General features: G+C 39.2%; 1 protein-coding gene across 1 annotated transcript in view; it reads right to left on the bottom strand.

The window, feature by feature from the left end:
• Positions 1 to 13,804, bottom strand: part of LOC139133198 (uncharacterized) — a 126,257-nt gene extending 112,453 nt beyond the window's left edge. Inside the window, exon 1 of the mRNA XM_070699647.1 lies at positions 13,667 to 13,804. The gene's annotated coding sequence lies outside the window, so the exon portion shown is untranslated. The remainder of the gene's footprint in view (positions 1 to 13,666) is intronic.
• Between the last annotated feature and the right edge of the window lie 5,631 nt (positions 13,805 to 19,435).

Here is a 19,435-nt window from a genome sequence, read left to right as displayed (position 1 = left end):
CAGCTAGACGTGCAGACGAAAAGCTTCAAGCTCAGGAAGCTTACTTTTCACTCGGCATTACGGGCTGCAGGATGACTAGCAGGAGGACGGCGACATCAATTCTTTCTGGAACACACAGCCAGCTGCCATGTCAAATTCTGTTAAACGACCGCTATGAACGGAGAATATCAAACTCGGATATCCATAATCTCCCATCACAATCTTAATCGTTTTTGTGAAGTGAAGTCCCCGTTCCAGGCATTGTAAATCATTAGAGTAATAACTTTGCTGCATGTAGAAAGTTCAATTGTCTTCCTGCGTGCTCTGAGAATTATTCTATTTTAGTCGGGTACTTCCGACCGCTACTTTCATTTCTAGAGGCGGGCCAATCGATCAGGTTTTAGCATGCAAAATTATAGGCAGATAGAAATTACGGTTTCCTTTGCTTGACAAATGCTACAGGTGATTTCCTGCATATCAAGCAAAGTGATGTAAAGCGCTCGTTCCATAAAAGGGAGAAAAACAGATATCGAATAGCTGGAGAGACAGCGGTGCTGGTACCAGGGAGTTCGTATGGTATGAAAGAAAGAAAGAAAGATAGGGGGACGACGATACAGACATATAGATACGGAGATAGGCAGGCACACATACAGACAGTCATAAAAAGACAAACGCAGGGTTTGGCGGGTGGGAGGGCACCAATCAGAAACCGGCCGTGAACAGGAAATGCTCCCTTGTTTCTTTGCACGTTGCAGTTGACTATGAATTGACACTTTTCTGTGACATTTATTGCCTCAAGTTTGCAAGTTCATTAAAAATTGTTACGATCAACATCACTACTTACTAAAACATTCACAAAACATCACTACTGAGTAAAAAATCAAAATGAAAGCAAAGTTTCAGCACTTCATTAATTATGCAAACTACTCAATATTAGATACGTATCTGCACTACGTCTTTCACCTCACATGCATATTTCATCAATGTACACAGAAAATTTCATCAATTTCGGTTGTTTCATTTCAGTTGAAAGTGTTGAAGTCCGTTAGAATATGCAAAGTACCAATTGAAATGAAAATGAAAATGCAAAATGTATTCAGCTCCTGTTTTATCATTGAATATTTAATAAGATTATATAATTTCTAAACAAATAATTTTGCCGATATCGATTGATATTTATTATGCAATCCTTGCTCACTAAAAATGATTCAGTTCTGGCCATTCCAAATCATAATCTGTGTACAAGTTTTCATTCAAACCCCGTGAGCCGTTCTTGAGACATCGTGCCAACGGACAAACCGACAGACAGACAGACAGACAGACAGACAGACAGACAGACAGACAGACAGACAGCAGGCGATTATACGTCACGTGGAAGAACATATGAGCTTAAAATTGATCGGTTTTATAAGGGTTCTTCACAGAGTCAACGTATAGCGTAATCTGAGCACATGTTTCAATTCACTGCCGGGGAGTGTTGTATCATGTGATCATTTAAAATATATACCCTCCAAGTACAAAAAGCTTATTTAACTCTTTCTTTTGTTAGTACAATTATATGAAAAAATAAGAAATATTCATGAACATTTAAAAATTGAGGAACATGTAGATCACGTGACTCACTCGTATCTCAATATCTAATAAGATTTTGTTCTCGTCACACTCTCGCTACAACACAAGGAAACTTTTTACATGTATCTAGTAGCCATGGCAACACTTTTACGAGTATGTTGGGTTATCAACTGGAAAATCTCTCAGACAGTATATCAAACACATACTAGAAATTATTAAAGTCAGTGCACATAGAGCGACTCTTTTTTAAAGCAGTGTCAGTTTAAAGCTAGAAATATTTGTTTCACGCATAAAGTCCAGGCAGCTCAACGGCTGGCCAGCGGCTCATGTGACGCATCTGTTCGATTGAAATGACTACGGCAGATAGTAGTTTGAGCTTTTTCGTGTTAGACAAACTAGAACTTAAGGCAGAAGCGTTAGTTGCCGTGGAAACATCTCAACACCAGTGATGACGTCATTCTTTAGCAACGAATGCATTCTGTTTATGATTAAGAGGTTACCTTCTCTTTTTTTCATACAATTTTGTAGGAATTTCTACAGCCTATTTTGATGCTGTCACTCCATGGCTAGATTTTGTAGAAAGCAAAAAAGTATGAAAAGAGAAGAGTACGTAAAGTGTATAAAGTCGTTTGTGTCCTTTTACGTTGGACATACCTTGTAACATGTTTTGTGTGGGGGGAGGTGGGGTTTTTGGGTGCTTTTTTTAAACATCTGTTCAGTTCGGAAAGTGGCGTACGTCGACCACACTTCATAAGGTAGAAAGACTTCGAATGTGAAACAACTTATAGTACAGGAAACCAGGTGTCGCGGCGCAAACTTCGGTACTAGCGACACAAATTACCCAATTAACGACACTTAAAATGAGAAATGGCCGCCATCTATGTATTAACCCTACAGGGAAACATCTTTTTTTTACTTTAACAAAAGTAATCCAGGGCCTGTGAAAATTTCATTTATTCTGTAAGCTCCAAATAAGCCCCTACAAGCGGTAGACCAAAAACTGAATTGTAGAATTTTAAACTCCCAATATCTGCCCCCGAGGTGCATAACATCTTGGACGTGTAGAATAATTCAGCCACTGACAGCCATTGAAACGCTGATAACTCTGTACCTTTTACACAAACAAATGTATTTTGGGCAAACGTGTGGGATACATGAACCTTAAGTAACAAAGTAACAGATATAATTACTTTGTACTTAAAGTGTTTTGTGTTATTATGTATAACGCTCTGCATTTAGCATCGAGCACTAAGAAATCCCATAAGGACATCTGTATGGGTGTGCGTTTAATACACACACACACACACACACACCACACACACACACACACACACACACACACACACACACACACACACACACACACACACACACCACACACACACACACACACACACACATATATATATATATATATATATATATATATATATATATATATATATATATATATATATATATATATATATATATATCAAATTGAAATAGGACGCCGCACAGCTGCCGTTGATCTGCTGGTTTACGATCAATGAATCTGAAAAACAGAGGAAATTTTAAATGGCAAAACTATGGTAATGCATATTTACAAGAAGCTGGAACGTCTAACGTTACTGGTGTGCCATTATCCTTTAATGACTCTTTCCGGCGTTTGTATGTATCAACTGCAGTATTTCTTTTCAATAATGCTTCTGCCGGTAGGAACATGTCAACCACACGACCCAAATGTGGTAGATTGTTTTGAACAGAAAGTAATGAGATACCCAACTTGATCGATTGCCTCTTCAGAACTGTGAAAGATGGTTTATCGATCGGTACTTCAAAAATTGGGTATGATAAAGCAAAGAATTGACGTGTAAGATAAACGAGTTTGATGTCTTCGTTCACCTGTAAATATTTCTCGTTCATTTGCAGCTGTTGCGGGACCTCGTGTAAATGTCTCCAGTACTTCATAATCCCTCTTGCGTGTTGCGTGTGTAAACATACGGAAATGTTTGCAAAGAACCGACAAACTTACCCACCCCCTCGGCCATTCTTTTCTGTTTAAACTGTTGCCATAGCGTTTTATGGAATTTACATCTGTTGTGAAAGTTGTCTCTTTTTGCAAAAACTGAAGAAATACGCAAAGCATGGAAGTGACATCACAATGTGCATCCGGTGCGTCTCCCTTTCAGAGAAATATCGCTTCTGAAGATACATTTAGTTGGCCCCATATTCGTGACCGTGATTCAATGTTATCTTATCTCCCGGGGTAAAATGCTGTTTGCTTACATAAATTATGACCCGGCCTCCATAGGGAATACCTGACTCTTCTTCACAACCTTTCCCAGTTTCAAAAAAAAAGATATGTCAAAGGACTGCAACATGTGACGTGTACTCTGACCATCTATGAAATATTGCAGCAGAATGATATATTCCACGCAGTTTTTGTGTCTTTTAACTTCGAGTACTGAATTTTTTTCTAACCTGCCCAATAAAGACGATCGTCAAACAGTAAGCACGCCCCCTTGTAAATAGTATTCAAATTGTCTTCTTTCTCAGTTGTCATGGTTACCATGACCCCATCCGATGACGCTGCTCCTGAAGTACTTTGTATTTACGATTTGCGCGCACTGTATAGTGTTGCCGGTATCTTTGACAAGGGGATGTTAACCATTAAACTTCCGTGGGTCAGGTGCGAGAGATTTAAAAGACTTTCTCTTCTACCATAATGATCGTATCACTTCTAGAGAAAAGTAACTGCTCGAACAAAGGCATTGTAAGCATTTGACTTCTGCGGGTCAGGTGCGAGATATTTCAAAGGATTCTCTCTCTATAATAATTTTGGCATCACTTCTCAAGAAAGAAGCCGCCGAACAGACCTGCAGCTCGCACAAGACGTGGCCTTCAAATAGCGCTGTTCACGGTTACAGGTTTGTTACTAAATATAGCTGTACGCGCGCGACATCGGACACGCAGCTTGAAATGCGGACAAATTTTATCAATGTTGCATACATGGCCGTTTTTGCAGCTTGTACTCTGTGTCGTGAATATGCCTTTTAGTGTTCATTGTTACACTAGCAGTCGCCTACTAAGATGTGTTTTCGTCGTTTTTGCATGCGTAATTTTCAAAAGCGTAATCTAAAAATGCAGACAAAAGTTTATTTTTGCATATTAATGAGAGAACAATGACATAAACTGTGGACAGCCCTATTGTTGTTGCTAGCTTCTCTTTATAGTATGCGCCTCGAAAGTGAAAGACTGAAACTTTTGCTCTAACTTTCCTCAAGGAATCTTTCAACCATTCTCTTTCAAAATCAAGAATAAAAATAGGGGGTCACCATGCAAATTTTTGTACTAGAGATACAAATTACCAAAGATTTACCGATATTAGAAATTCAAAATGGCCGCCATCCCTGTGTTAACTGTATGGAAAAAATAAAAAATTTCGAATTTTGAAAAACTAAGCCGGTGAAAAGTTTTTCTTTCACCAAGAGCTTTAAAATGAGCCCCCACATGTGGTATATCGGAAGAGAATTGTAAAAGTTTCAGAGTCCGAATGTCTGTCCCCGAGGTGCGTTCTACCTTAAGGGAAACGCGCCTCGGGGACAGATATTCAAACTCTCAAACTTTTACAATTCTTTTCTGATATACCACTTGTGGGGAATTATTTTAAATCTCTTGATGTAAGAAAACTTTTCAGTGGCTAAGTTTTTCGAAATTCGAAAATTTCATTTTTCTCCATACAGTTAACCCAAGGATTGCGGCCATTTTGAATTTTAAACATTGGTTCATCTTGGGTTATTTGTTTCTCTGGTACCAAAATGTGCACGGTGACCCCCCCCCCCCCATTTTTATTCTTGATTTTAAAAGAGAATGGTTGAATGATTCCTTAAGGAAAGTTTGAGCAAGTGTGTAAGTCTTGCACTTTCGAGGCGCATACTACCTTAACCAGCAACGAGAAACTGTAGTTCGATCGATACACATTCACGATGAGGGATTGATTGTTAAAGGCTGGTCTCGATCAAATATTTTACTTTGACTGGGTTTTTTTTTCTGTACGGGCGATTCAGTCTTCACTGCTGTTTCAAGATATTAGTATCAAAACGCGTGTCAAGACGTCACCTCTTGCTCCTGCGTTAAAATAGATTAAAAAATTCAATGGCGAAGCCCAAAAGTGCGAAAAGATCCCGTGAACGATGAAGTTCATCTGATGCAGAAAACTGTCAAAAAATGTTGAGGCCTGTGATCATGATCACAACACAAGAAACGTGTGTCCCTGGATAGTTAATATGATATTGTTCCCGAATTTATTCCGCTTTGTACTGAATTTACAGTGATGACTGTAGCCTGATTATTGGAGAAAGGTGTCATACTGCCCAGACGCTGGTATTCTCTGATATAGATCTTACTGATGTGGACGCGCCTTTGTTTACCAGCTAATTCATTTTTTGTGATGTGTTCAATGCTTATAGTCGTGTGAAACCATGACGACCATGAGGACATTGATTAAAGGATGAAGCTATCCAGATTTTACCTATTTCAGACCTGTATATTGAATGTCCCTATTTCAAATTCAGGTGCACAGAAAACACACTATGAAGTATTTCCGAGGGGAAAAAACCGAAAAGATGCCATGTTTTCTTATTTTTTAACTGCTGTTCATAATTGTAGGGACACGAAATGGTAGAATTTGAAGAACATTATTTTTCCTGACGAACTGACCTTCAGAAACTTAAATATGTTTTGAAGAGCTTTGATAATGAACGTGGACGTGTCTCTGTCAACACTTTGGATTAACATCCTCGACGTGATTTTCCGTTACGAAGCCTCTTCTAATCACTTCTTTCTTGCGTGTTGAGTCAACAGCATGGGTCATCGATTTTGTCCATCGTCACTTGATGCGGAAAATCTCACGATTTTTTAATGTTGTCTCATCGGAAATTCGGCGGTGACGGTGTTCGGTCGCACACGCCCGCCAACGTTAAGTAAACGACGCACGAAAAAATTGTCATCAGATAGGAATGGGGGTGCAAAAACGTAATATTTTTTATTTTCACGTGTTGCTTTTAGAGGAAATATTACCGAGAGCGAGGTTTAGCGAAAACAATGTTTCGTGAAGGTCACATACTTCCTTGGAAGTCGCTAGGGTTACTCAATGGGACGATATCGCGAGAATTTACCGAGAAATCGACATTTTTCTCGCTTAGTGCGAGAATCAAGCGAGAATCCTTTTTTCTAGCTGTCAATCTGCGAAAAGTGTAAGTGTTGCAATAAAACTGCGAGAAATACAATTCAAAGTGATTGCGAGAACTTTGTTTTCCTGAGATTCATCGCCAAAAATTTTGATGAAATCTGTACTTCTCGGAGATTAACAGTGAGAAATCACAATTCTCGCAGATTGAAAGTGAGAAAAATTGAATCTCGCGCACTGTAAGAAATTGTCCATTTCTCGCTAAAGTCTCGCGATAACTTCTAATGGTGTTACCGATAGAGTTTGTTGAGGCCACTGAGGAGAATGCCGTTAACTTCCTAACCATAGATTTGTTTCCTCTATTCTATTCTTAAGTGGCGCGTTAATGTTCGCAATTTATACCTAGAAATTTGTAGTTTGAAAGTATAGGTTACAGTTTACCATGAGCGGCTTTGATAAACAATGCTGAGGGTCAGGAATCAAAGGCATACCGCAAAAATTGTATCGCTGTTACTTTTACTTCTTATTTGAGAAAATTCTGTTGATAAAATAAATAGGCAATAGACTTTCAATGGCTGATGAAGGATAAACACTAAACTAACCATTGAAAAAATGGCCGTGATTTCTTATTCAGTTATTTTTGCTCGCTTGTTAAGTTGTTGTTACTCACGAAGCCACACAACCGTCAGAGTTGCTATCGGTGTTTTTGCACAAGATTCCCAACTTTCAGTTCAGTGAGATCATGCTTATTTCGTGGTGTCGTCTGCACTATTTTGAATTCAAGAGTCCGCGGTTGCTGTTGTCGAGGCTTGGTTCTTTGACTCTGGCTAAAATTGTGTAACACATCAAAAACTGGGGGAGGGGAGTGTGGATCACCCGCAAAGCTTGTTTATGGATTGGCTGGTATTAACAGCGGATATATTTGTACTGCACGATTTTTCTCTTTCAAATGTGATCACTTGAATTGGTCAGCAACGAAACGACAAACCATCGATTCCAAGACGACAACATCCGCATTACCATGTCAACAAGATAGCCCTAACGGCAAAACAATGATACTGGAGGGATATCGGAAACGACACTCGATTTGATTACGGCGGCTGTTTTTTCCTTTTTTGAAAAAATCATTACTTAATGTAATCTGCTGACGTCGTATGATTAGGAAATGTCTCCCTGCTACTTAAAAAAACCGTCCCTGGAACGTCACCAAATTCCGAAACACAGACTGAGTTGATGTGTTCGTGAATCACGAATATGTCCTAGAGATTATAATCAATGAATAAATGGAGGGATGGGCTTATGAAATGGTTTAGTTGGATAATCACCCCCTCCCCCGATTATATAGAAAGGAGATATTGAGAAAGTAAGGGGAACTCTATAAAATCTCGGATATTTTAAGGGGCGTCCTCTAAAGTTTGCCAGTGATGTCTAGTATCCGTCCAAAACTAAAGGATTCATAATCAAAGATGCCATTGAGGATAGGCAGCTTTGTCTATATCAATAAAGTATGCATAGGAGTATTTGGCGGCGTCTCTCCTGTCCTCGTGCGCTAATGTTTAAACTTGCAATGTGTGATAGTGAGCATGCGTGCGTGAGTGCTTCACGAACTCTACAACGTGTGGAGCCGTCTCAGTCAGAAAAATGTAACAACTTAGCCGGCTATTGAACCACTCTTTTTTGGGAGTGGAGATTTAGCCGAGCGGTTCTCTCTGTGGCCTCTACGGTAGGCGACTGATGCCGTATGTTGTGGGTTCGAACCCGATTGAAAACTAGCCGTATTTGCTACCGACGGATCGCTGCGTAATGGTTACGTTTGTTGTTGTATCAATTATTTCTTCAATTAATCAACATCATCTCTCGTGTGTTTGAAATCACTGGATCGGAAGAAAGATAAATGTACATTTCTCATTTTGCGTAGATTAACGAGCTGTGTTTTCAGTCCATTTAGTTAGATTTTTTTTCACATTGCAACGCATAACTTTCTAATTACTTGGTGGTAACGCCAAAACAAAATTGATTTGTTTCTGGTCATCGCCCAAATCACTTCAAAGTGTGCGCGTCAACTCTGTTTTTCTGTTTTTCATTTGCCTCTATGGAAAAAAGGGGAAAATGTATCAAATTCCACCAAAAATAAAAAAAAATTGAAAAAAAAACTCGCGTCGCCGCATCACTTTTGCCACATGTCAATGACCAGAAACAAACCTTTATTTTATTTTTTTGGCCTATTGTATTTATCATTTAATTTGTCATGACGACGATGGTTTGGGAACCATAAAACCTACTCACTCACCCCCCTGTTTTTGATTTAATAGAAAGCGAATATGAATAAAACGGAATATGAATAATTCCGCCATTTGTCTCTGAGAAAAACGTTAGCTTTGGCAGATATGACCTCGTGACCTGTAATTCATGAATATTCACTAGCCTCTTTTCCGCTGTAAGTTAGGAAACACGCCAACTAATCTCGGTGTAATTGGATGAACTTTGTAATGGTAATGTAATTTTTAAGAAAAGATAGTCATGCACTACAATCCCAATCTTTTTACTGCGTCTTTTTTTTTGATCTAGTACACATTTTAGGAAGTTAACTGATTAGATGTCATCCCGTTACTACGCTACCGTATCTGTAGAAATCTGAACAAAAGAAGATTGACCATTGACCTGTTCATTCGCGCATGGCAACCAGCGGCAGAAAGGGACAGTGATGCTGACAATGCATTTAGCTTTGTCTACACTGTGAGCAACCGTACATCCGATGTCATAAATAATTGCTAACGTCTCTGTTACCACAGATTAGTCACTAAAGCTTGCCATCAAGGCACGTTCGCTCATTGATGAAAAGATCCAGACGCAATTCTGGCATTTTTACAACCTGTTAAAGGATGGCAACCGATAAGGAAATGGAAAAAACTGTTGCTCTTCATTCGCTCGCCAAGTGGGTGCATCATTCGATGAGGAGAACAACGCTTATCGTGTGAGAGATCACCAAAGGATGATCCTGTACCATCTAAGTGCGGATTAAAGCTCAGTGTTTCGCGATCAATATTTATAGGTCAAACAGAAGGTAGCCAGCCAACTCTACGGTCAAAACTCACATGATATCTCTACTTCGATAGCAATTAGAATGTAACGCACATAATGAATACAGTTCATTTGCCAAAGCGGCAATCACTGATATCATTTTCGCGATCAGTGCTATTCTATCAACGATTGAATGAATTTTAAGTTGTTTGTAAGATAAGACGTGTCTATGCGACTGATTAAACTGACTTTTTAATCCAAGCAGTCGTATGGTACCCTGTTACTTTACTATTAAACTTTAAAATACAGATTACAACAAATTATACGTTATACAACTCGATACATCGTGTCTTTCCGGTAGCAATTGACTTAAGATATTAGCCGTTCCGTTGAATGAAGTCTAATTGACTAAAACATTGCAATGCCATGAAATAATTTGCAAAGTGTGCCCTCTTGAGCTACTAAGTGATAACTAACAATGAACCTTCGACTTGGATGGTACACGTCACTTTGCTCGAAACTTCCTCAAATCGAACTTTAAAAAATTCTCCTACCAATTCAAGAATATAAGTCAGAGGTTACAGTGCAAAGTTGGTACTAGCATTCAACGATATTTGAAACTCAATATAAACGTTTAACGAAATAAGGAGGAATAAAATTTCCAATTCTGAAAATGAAGACGCAAATTTCAGTATGCCAAGATCTTTACAATGAGCCCCTATAAGTGGTAGACCAAAAAAGTATTGGAAAATTTTTAGAGTCTGATTATTCGTACATTAGGAGCATGCTACCTTTAAGTCGCGTTTAACTCTGTATAGTTACCACTGCGCAGCTCAGGACACACGACATAAAACAGTTTGTCGTAACATTTGAGATTGCCCCAACTAAAAGAGTCGGTAATGGTGCGAATCACAATGCCCTTAAGCGAAGTGTTCACCTGCGACTGTCACTGCAGCTCTTTAAGTACTGTCATGAGAAAGCCGGCGGTATATATTTTTTATAGTATGAAAATATCTCCTATCACCTTACACTGAAGGATGTGTATGATCTCCTTCAGCTTGTGTATTATGAACATGTATTGCAAAGAATGGGTGCATTTTGCTGGTATTTTCCTATTCAGGAAATATCTCATGGATGATTACAGGTAAATAAGTTTATAAAATCAGCTTCTGTAAGAAGTGACCCTCCCGCAAGACACGTTTGTAAAAGGCGACCCCCATCCCCGGCCCACCCCCTGTAATTATTGAAGGCTCCCTAAGTACGTTGAAATACAAAATATTATAGTATTGGCAACTTATTGCATTGCGTACAGTAAGGAGATTTTTGAAATGCAATGATTGTTAATGGAATCTAGCTATAGGTCGGACTCAAACCCTGTCTTCAACAATGGGTTTTACAAACGTTAAACATAAAGGTTGGATGGGTATTGTTGTATTGTATATGTGGTTATTTGACATGATTTGGGGAGAAGAATAAGAAAACATTTTACATACACCACAACAAGGCTGGAAAACACATGACATTCAAAGCTAATTGAGATAAATAAAGTGCGAATGACATATTTCGTACTTCATGCTGCCCGCCTTTCGTTTTCACAAAATTGTAATGTCTGTGCGCCACGGCCGTGCTTCAGTTTGTCGTTGGTTTGTGTACTCTTCTCCGAGTATTGTCGCCAGCTATTAGCGTTGGCAGTTTGTTCAAATTCACTATTGCACTTCCTATGCTCAGAGGTTTTATCTTGACACGATATGGGGCGAGCACACGGTCAAAGTCATTACGCTGCGATAACTGGAAGTGAGACACTATAGGTGGCTATCACCTCAAATCAACAAGGCGACGTCGATATTTAAGGCTCTCTTTGAGTGTTAGACTGAAAACATCGGGTTGACTCCTTTCAACAGTATCATGAAAGGACTTCAATTTTTAATGTCATTTTCCGGTGCAAAAAAGATAATTCGACGTAAGCACACGTGCACATGGAATAATTATGAGTGGGATTGGATTTGGAAAGTAGCCAGCCACTGGTAATTTGAACTCTATATCAACCGACCAAAGAAAAGCGGAATAACAAACCGACTGAAATCAGGACACCGAAAGAAAACATTAAAACCTTGATTTATGTTAAATCGTGGAGCTATTGCAGATCTCTTCGGGACAGAAAGAGCAACAGTGAGCGCCCTTGACGACGAGCAACTGTTGGCATGGCGGGGATATCAGTTTTGGTCATCGACGGCAGGGAATTGCACATCGTTTGCTGTACATTATTTATTTCAGATGGAAGTCATTTCTGAACGACAACCACACTTACTGCTAACCAATCAGATATCGAGAGGGGATGGCGCGAACGATTATACATTCAAGTTTTCTTTGTTCAAAGAATCGATACATTGACCAGTATGTGGAACAGGTATTTTTCAGTGGCAATATCTGTCAGGTTATTAAATTTTCAAGACCAATATTACTGTATTTTTTCCTTCAGTCTTTTACACTGCACTCCCAAGATTCAATGCTTCATACATCAGTCAAATGGTGAATGGTTGGTGCATATTTTATACAAATAAGCTGACATTTCTTAATCAGAAATAGGACTCGCAAGTATTCAAATCAGCTCGTATTCTATTTGCTCACCAAAATCTGTCATTGTTTTCGCTCGAGTTAAAAGTACATAATTTGTCAGCTGTCGGTCACCATACAGGTCGCTGTAAGTACGAGCACACACTATCTTGAAAATTTATTTTTTCAGGGAAAACAGTTTTAGCGAGATTATTTTGTCGTTAAGTCATGGGCTCGGCGTGTCTCTACCAAAGCACGTCGCTAGGGTTCACTATTCTTTCCAGGGACTTCAATGATCGCGCTAACGATGTAGCGAAAGATGGACTTCCTGTACGCATGGCGATGAAGCGCTGTGGGGATGTGACATGCCTAAGTTTGAGAGTGATAATAAACAGCGCTCGAGGCTTCAGAGGACGCCCATTCGCCGCATTTTGATGCGTTATGCGCCTTATTTCAATCTCGGTATTATCGTCGCCGCAAATTAGCCGGGCAATTTACCTGGCCACAGGATGGTTTCTTTTGAAACCAATCGTGTTCCCTATTTATCTCGGCAGCACAGCATCTCGAGCGCAGCTTTTGTCGAGAAAACCGTGCCTCGCTGCTCCACGGGCATTCTCGCATTTCAGACGCCCCGCTACCGCTTCTCGGTTTATCCAGTCGTGACATTATTAAGAATGCGCAGTCACCACTCCAACGGGGGTTTCGTTCATTTTTTGTATCTGAGCCAGAAAATTATTAATTTTTACTTTTCAAGCAGCTCAGAGCCTTGGGGAAAACACAGTGCCTGGTTGACAAATCAAAACAAAATCAGTGACTTTTGGACCCCAAGAGTGATTATCTATCTGCAAATGAGAGACTTTCTCCCGCGCGCTCAGCATTCTGACGACACAAATTGTTGTAGGTCTACAACACTGCAAATGTTTGCGCGCCATAATAATAGGCGTGAGATTACAACACACTGTTCTGCGGTTCACTGAGTCAGTTGTTCACAGTAATCATACTTCCTACCAGATACGCCTGTTGATGACGGCCTGTCACATGCAGTCAGCGAGTGCAACGATAATCATGAAGAAATGAATAGATCGGCGCCGTTCAACCGAAGCGATCTATATTTTATTTTACACTTATCTTGGTAAATGCGCTTTGCGTTCACAAATTCCCGCCCTCCGAATTTTCTTGTTAAAGTTATTTATGCAGAAAAAGAGTGAATGCCTTTGACCCTCCACGGGAAATATTCTACTCGAAGCGCAGTCTATACTCACTGAGAAAAGCAGGCCTTTGCATCGCAAAATGTTTTGTTTTGCCGCTCAAGCCGATGGGAAAAGTGCAAAGTAGCGCAGCGGACAATCGAACGTACATCCAAAGACTCACCTTTTGCCTAAGTAGTGCTCGCAGAGAGTGAAGGGTTGAGTAGTGCTTCCTTGCAATCGGACTTGAGAAGACACGACGAGTGATCACTAACCAGGTTATGCGCCTGAAAGAATCTCGCCCTGTCGAGACAGCTGGAATCACGTGACAAGCGCTTGAGCGCCATCAATCTTGGAAAGGGGGCTTGGTTCGTTTTGTTGGCTTGCCTTTTCTATGCAACAGATCAAAGACGGGCAATGGAGTGGCTGTTAACGGTCGCTTCTGCCACCTAATAGCTGATAAAAAATACGCGTAGACCATCGATAAGGAGTGGTAGCGAGGAGTATGAAACGTACAGATCTCAGAGTAGAGCTAGGTGCGGGTGAGCGAACGTGTGCCTTGTACGCCTTTTATCTCAGACAATTATCTATAGTCTTAGACTAGAAAATTTATTTGAGGCTCAACAGATACCATCTTCAGTTTCGTCGCGTCTGAATTTCTGAAACGTCTTACTAAACGGCATTTCAAGATGCATTGCTCCCGAAACGTTGACCTCATATTGTTGACGTCTAATGTGTTAATTTCTCTGCTGGTTTGGTCTCTTCAGAAGAGAAAGTCAATGGTGCGTAAGAGAAATTAAATTTCAAGAAGAAAGAGTGCTTCAACCAGGTTGAACGCAGAGCTACTCATTAATCGCCCACAGGGAAATTAACCACCAGCACTGAGAATTTGCAGAATTTTCATACCATTTTTTTAAGGTAGTATGCGCCTCGAAAGTGAAAGACTTAAACTTTTGCTCAAACTTCCCTCAAGGAATCTTCCAACCATTCTCTTTCAAATTCAAGAATAAAAATCAGGGGTCACCGTGCAAATTTTGGAACAAGAAAAACAAATGACTCAAGATTACCGATACTTGAAATTCAAAATGGCCATCATTCCTGTGTTAACTCTATTGGGTAAAAATTAAATATTTTCGAAAAACTAAAACGGTGAAAGATTTTCTTTCTCCAAGAGCTTTAAAATGAGCCCCCACATGTTGTAAATCAGAAAAAAAAATTGTGGAAATTTGAGAGTCCGAATAAATATAATCATTCTCTGGAAAGGGGGCTGCACGCTCAAGAAGTTATAAAGTACACTGCATACTCTTCACTTGCTTCATATCAGATTCCCGGTACAATATTAGTCTCTAAATGTAGCAAGTCGCTGTATTCAGAGACGTCCCTTGACAAGTGCCTCGGCACTCGCATGCGCGTTGTATACCTCCATTCATCTTTCCTCGGCTCTGCTTGTATCCCTGAGCTTGTATAACTCAAACGAATGATGGATTCGGTCGTTTCCATGATTCCCTGCTACATTGTTGTTGGATTATATAGTCATATTCGTGACTTTTCTTATTCAAGGGCAAACGATATTTCGAACCAATAAAGCGGGAAAGTAAACATAATGACACCGCCAAACGAGCATTAGCCTTTTCGATTGGATTAATGATGCATTTTATTTTATTTATGAAAGAAATTGAACTTTTGATTCCGACGACGTTTACCAGCATAACAGAGTTTTCCGACTTTAATCGAAAAAGATATTCCTATCTAACTATATGCTGCAGGGTGTCTTGACAATGTTTGTACTCTGTCCTTATACTGTACAAGTCAATTCCTGTCAGCGTTCGAGCACATCCGTGGAAAGGGTACGCTCATAAAAGAAGTGTGTTGCTCGCGCAGTAGATGTCGAAATCACGTGTATCAGTCACACAAGAACTAATCAGTGATTGGCAGTGTCGTGATTTAGCGAGATTTTGAATGAATGTTTAACTACCGTTCCAGCTCGTGATTTTGATTTGTCAAGTAACTTGCAAAGATATTTGTGAAAGTCATTCAAGCGCTTTAAGGTAGTATGCGCCTCGAACGTGAAAGAGTTAAACTTTCGCTCAAACTTTCCTCAATAAATCTTTCAACCATGCATTCGCCAACAAACAATAAAAAAACAGGGGGTCGCCATGCGAAGTTTGGGACTAAAGAAACAAATTGCCTCAACATTTACGGATAACTTGAAATTCAAAATGGCCGTCATCCCTGTGTGAACCCTATGGGGAAAAAATAAGATTTTCGTTTTTGAAAACACTAAGACGCTAAAAATCTTTGTCTCACTCCAAGGTCTTTAAAATGCGCCCTCAGAGTGGTAAGCTAGAGAAGTTTGGGAAATTTTGAGAGTCCGACAATCTGTCCCTGAGGCACATTCTACCTTAAGAATGCAAAAGTTATAGTCACTAATCGTTCTATGTTTTGAATTAAAAAAAAAAGATCTATTTTATCATGAACCTAAATAAATATAACATTGCAAACAGGATTGTTACTAACATTATAATGGAACATACAATGGAACGTTTTGCTAAGTTATGGCTTATGAAGCGTTAAGATTTCTACAGTAAGTAGTGTGATAAAATAAACCCGTAAAGAACGAAAAAGACATAATGCGTACCACAAATATCTGGTTGCTGTTTTACTTGTTTGTTTGTATACTGTTTGTTTATATGTCTGTTTTCGGACATTTTGACTTTTCCGGCCTTGGCATACATTTCCTGGAGATGTAAGAAATTATCTCTTACTTTTTCATTGTATTCTATTTAGACGTATTATCTTTGTGTTGACCTATTTTTCAGCGGATTTCAACAGTCTGACAGACAAAATTGATAAACCGGAATTGAACGTGATATACTCCAATGCCCTGGGAGGAAAAGATACCACTTACCACAGCGAGCTGTTCTGTAATTATAAGGTTTGCAATTGACAGGTTGCCTCTTGGAGTACATATTGAACTATATTACGAAACAAGCTGCCATGCCCGTATACGTCATACCAGAATGACGTCTTGAAAACTGTTTAGTAAACTAGTTGAGACATGTTTGAGTAATGGCTCCAGGTAAAAAAGAAATATGAGAAAATGCCATGTAGCGGCCATATTGGATCGCACCACGAAACCCATTGATGTGCGTATGTATCCCTCCGTACACTGTGCACTCCCGAATTCGGGCACAGTTTAACTGAAGACTTAAAACTACAAAGCAGAAGCTCTACAATTTTTCAGAAAGTTTGGATCGGGGTCAGAAGTCTACAACTTTGGCCAAATAACTTAGGTTTGTTTTGAAACATTGTACACAAACTAAAAGTGCGCTAAAAAATTGGATTTCAATCGCGTCAGGACATGCCGTAATATGGCACAGATTGTGAACTCTGTCCAAATTATTATCACAGTGACTGTTCGTTTGTTATCGCGTCATCAGTATGTGTTCACTTTTTCTTTTCGTTTCTTATCGCATCATCAGTAAGCTTATTTGTGCAATTTTTCTCTTTTGCAGATTTCCATTCGCTCATCATTCTCCGTGTAATCGCTGACTTTTCACGAGCGACGACTTTTTTCTCTCTTAAACATCATCTCCCGCCTCACTTGGAGATTTGCCGGGGACAGGGATGTAAGTGCATAGATAACGAAGTACAGTATGTGCCGCCTACAGCAAGGTGGCCCACAAGATTTGCATTAAAAGTCATGAACACGTACGTATGGTGCCTTTAAAAGGTTTTTCTCTGAGGCGGAGGGGTTGACTTATGAACCATTACACATGCTATATCAGAGAAGATGGACAGAATGAGAATATACTGCACGTATATGTTTCCCTCAATGATGTCATATTTTAAGAGTAAACACTATATATTAATTATACTATTAATATTCTACTATATTCTTATTATTCGAAAGAAACTGTTGCAGAAAGGATAAGTTTATTTGAATCGTTTACCGCAAGTTTCTGATACCTAATGGTCAATCCCTTGTGCGAGTTGGCATTTATATTGTCATGACATGCGTAGTGTGATAATTGCATATATTGTGTTTGGATGATGTCTTTCAGTTTAGACTGCCGCACACTCAAATGGTTACATTACCATTTACACTTGCAAAATGTTATGTTATGTTATGTTATTTTATTTTACTTTATCTTATTTGCGTCCTGCAGGTTTCCTGGGACTGACAGGACATTCGTTGCCGTAGAAGGTATGTATGTATGTATGTATGTATGTATGTATGTATGTATGTATGTATGTATGTATGTATGTATGTATGTATGTATGTATGTATGTATGTATGTATGTATGTATGTATGTATGTATGTATGTATGTATGTATGTATGTATGTATGTATGTATGTATGTATGTATGTATGTATGTATGTATGTATGTATGTATGTATGTATGTATGTATGTATGTATGTATGTATGTATGTATCTGTGTATGTGTGTATGTGTGTATGTGTGTATGTATGTATGTATGTATGTATGTATGTATGTATGTATGTATGTATGTATGTATGTATGTATGGATGGATGGATGGATGGATGGATGGATGGATGGATGGATGGATGGATGGATGGATGGATGGATGGATGGATCTATCTATCTATCTATCTATCTATCTATCTATCTATCTAACCATCTATCTATCTATCTCTAGACTATAGTCAGGAAGAATGCTTGTCGAATGTTTACATACATATATGATATATGTAGATGTATTATATACATGTGGATAGATATACTTAAAACAGCAGCACTGTACATTAGCGTGCAAACAGTTATATAAATCATGTAATCGGTACATCAGTGTTTTATGGGTAATAGATCATGTTTTCGACATTAAATGCGTCATGTAGATAAGAGAAAACAGTTTCTTTGTGATAAAGAACACAATTCTCAGATCAGCTAAATCATAAAAACATAAAAGCGATCCCGATTTAGTGATAACCGTCGTGACTTAGATTCTCATAAACGCCGTTCATAAATCAATCACGCACAGGTAGGGTCTTTTCACTTGTATGAGGGCATAGGAATTTAATCTTATCTTGTAACGTGTTAAGAATGCCTACTCACTGCGGTGTTAGATTTCCAACATCATTCGTTGGATGATATTTATCTCTTTTACGCCTTCAGACGTTCCGTGCATGTTACATCTGTCGTCTTATGTCTCATTAACACCGAGGTGTGGTTCCATATAACCTGTATGTAGCGTGGCCATATGATACCAGAAGCTATCGTCAGGTTATCGTTCCGCACTTTCATAAAAATCCTTGCATTCATATCCTTGGGGAAATATTCTCTTTCTGATTGGTTGATACAAGTTGTAGGGCCTGAGAAAAAATGTTGTTCCTCGGATATTTTTTGGGAAAAGCGACAGAGGCGGCGAGCTTTTTTTTTATTTACGAAACAGCAATACTTCCTTAGTTACATTGTTGCTGATAACTTAAGGTCTAAATTTTACAAATAGAGGCATTACACAAAACACAAGCATTGTTGATAGAACAAATTCTGAGCATTTCCGCGTGCCCCGAGAAGAAAACAAAACAAAAACTATAGAAATAACGGGCGACGCGCTGACCATTAACGTTTATTTGTGGGCAAGGGCGAGAGGAAAGCCAAAAATTAACGGGCGAGGCTTGCCGAGCCCGTTAATTTGGCTTTCCTCGAGCCCGCGCCCACAAATAAACGTTAATGGTCAGAGCGGAGTCTGTTATTTCCATTATATTATCAGTGAACCCAAGAAAACCGTCAAAATTTCCGAAAATTTCAGGAGCGAACGACAACTGGGCCCAAGAAACTGAGCAATACGCGACGCACTGTCACGGGCGCTGTAAAAAATTGGAAAATCCGAGATGTTTTCAGAAAAAAAGTATTTCAACTTGACCTACAAGTGCTCCATTTTATTTTGTGATTGATTATGATTTATTTTTGAGCTGTAAAGTTAC

The sequence above is a fragment of the Ptychodera flava genome, chromosome 1 (genome assembly GCF_041260155.1).
Source record: "Ptychodera flava strain L36383 chromosome 1, AS_Pfla_20210202, whole genome shotgun sequence".
Taxonomy (NCBI): Eukaryota; Metazoa; Hemichordata; class Enteropneusta; family Ptychoderidae; genus Ptychodera; species Ptychodera flava.
The sequence above is the reverse complement of the archived record's forward strand: the minus strand, read 5'-3'. Positions and strand labels throughout refer to the sequence as shown.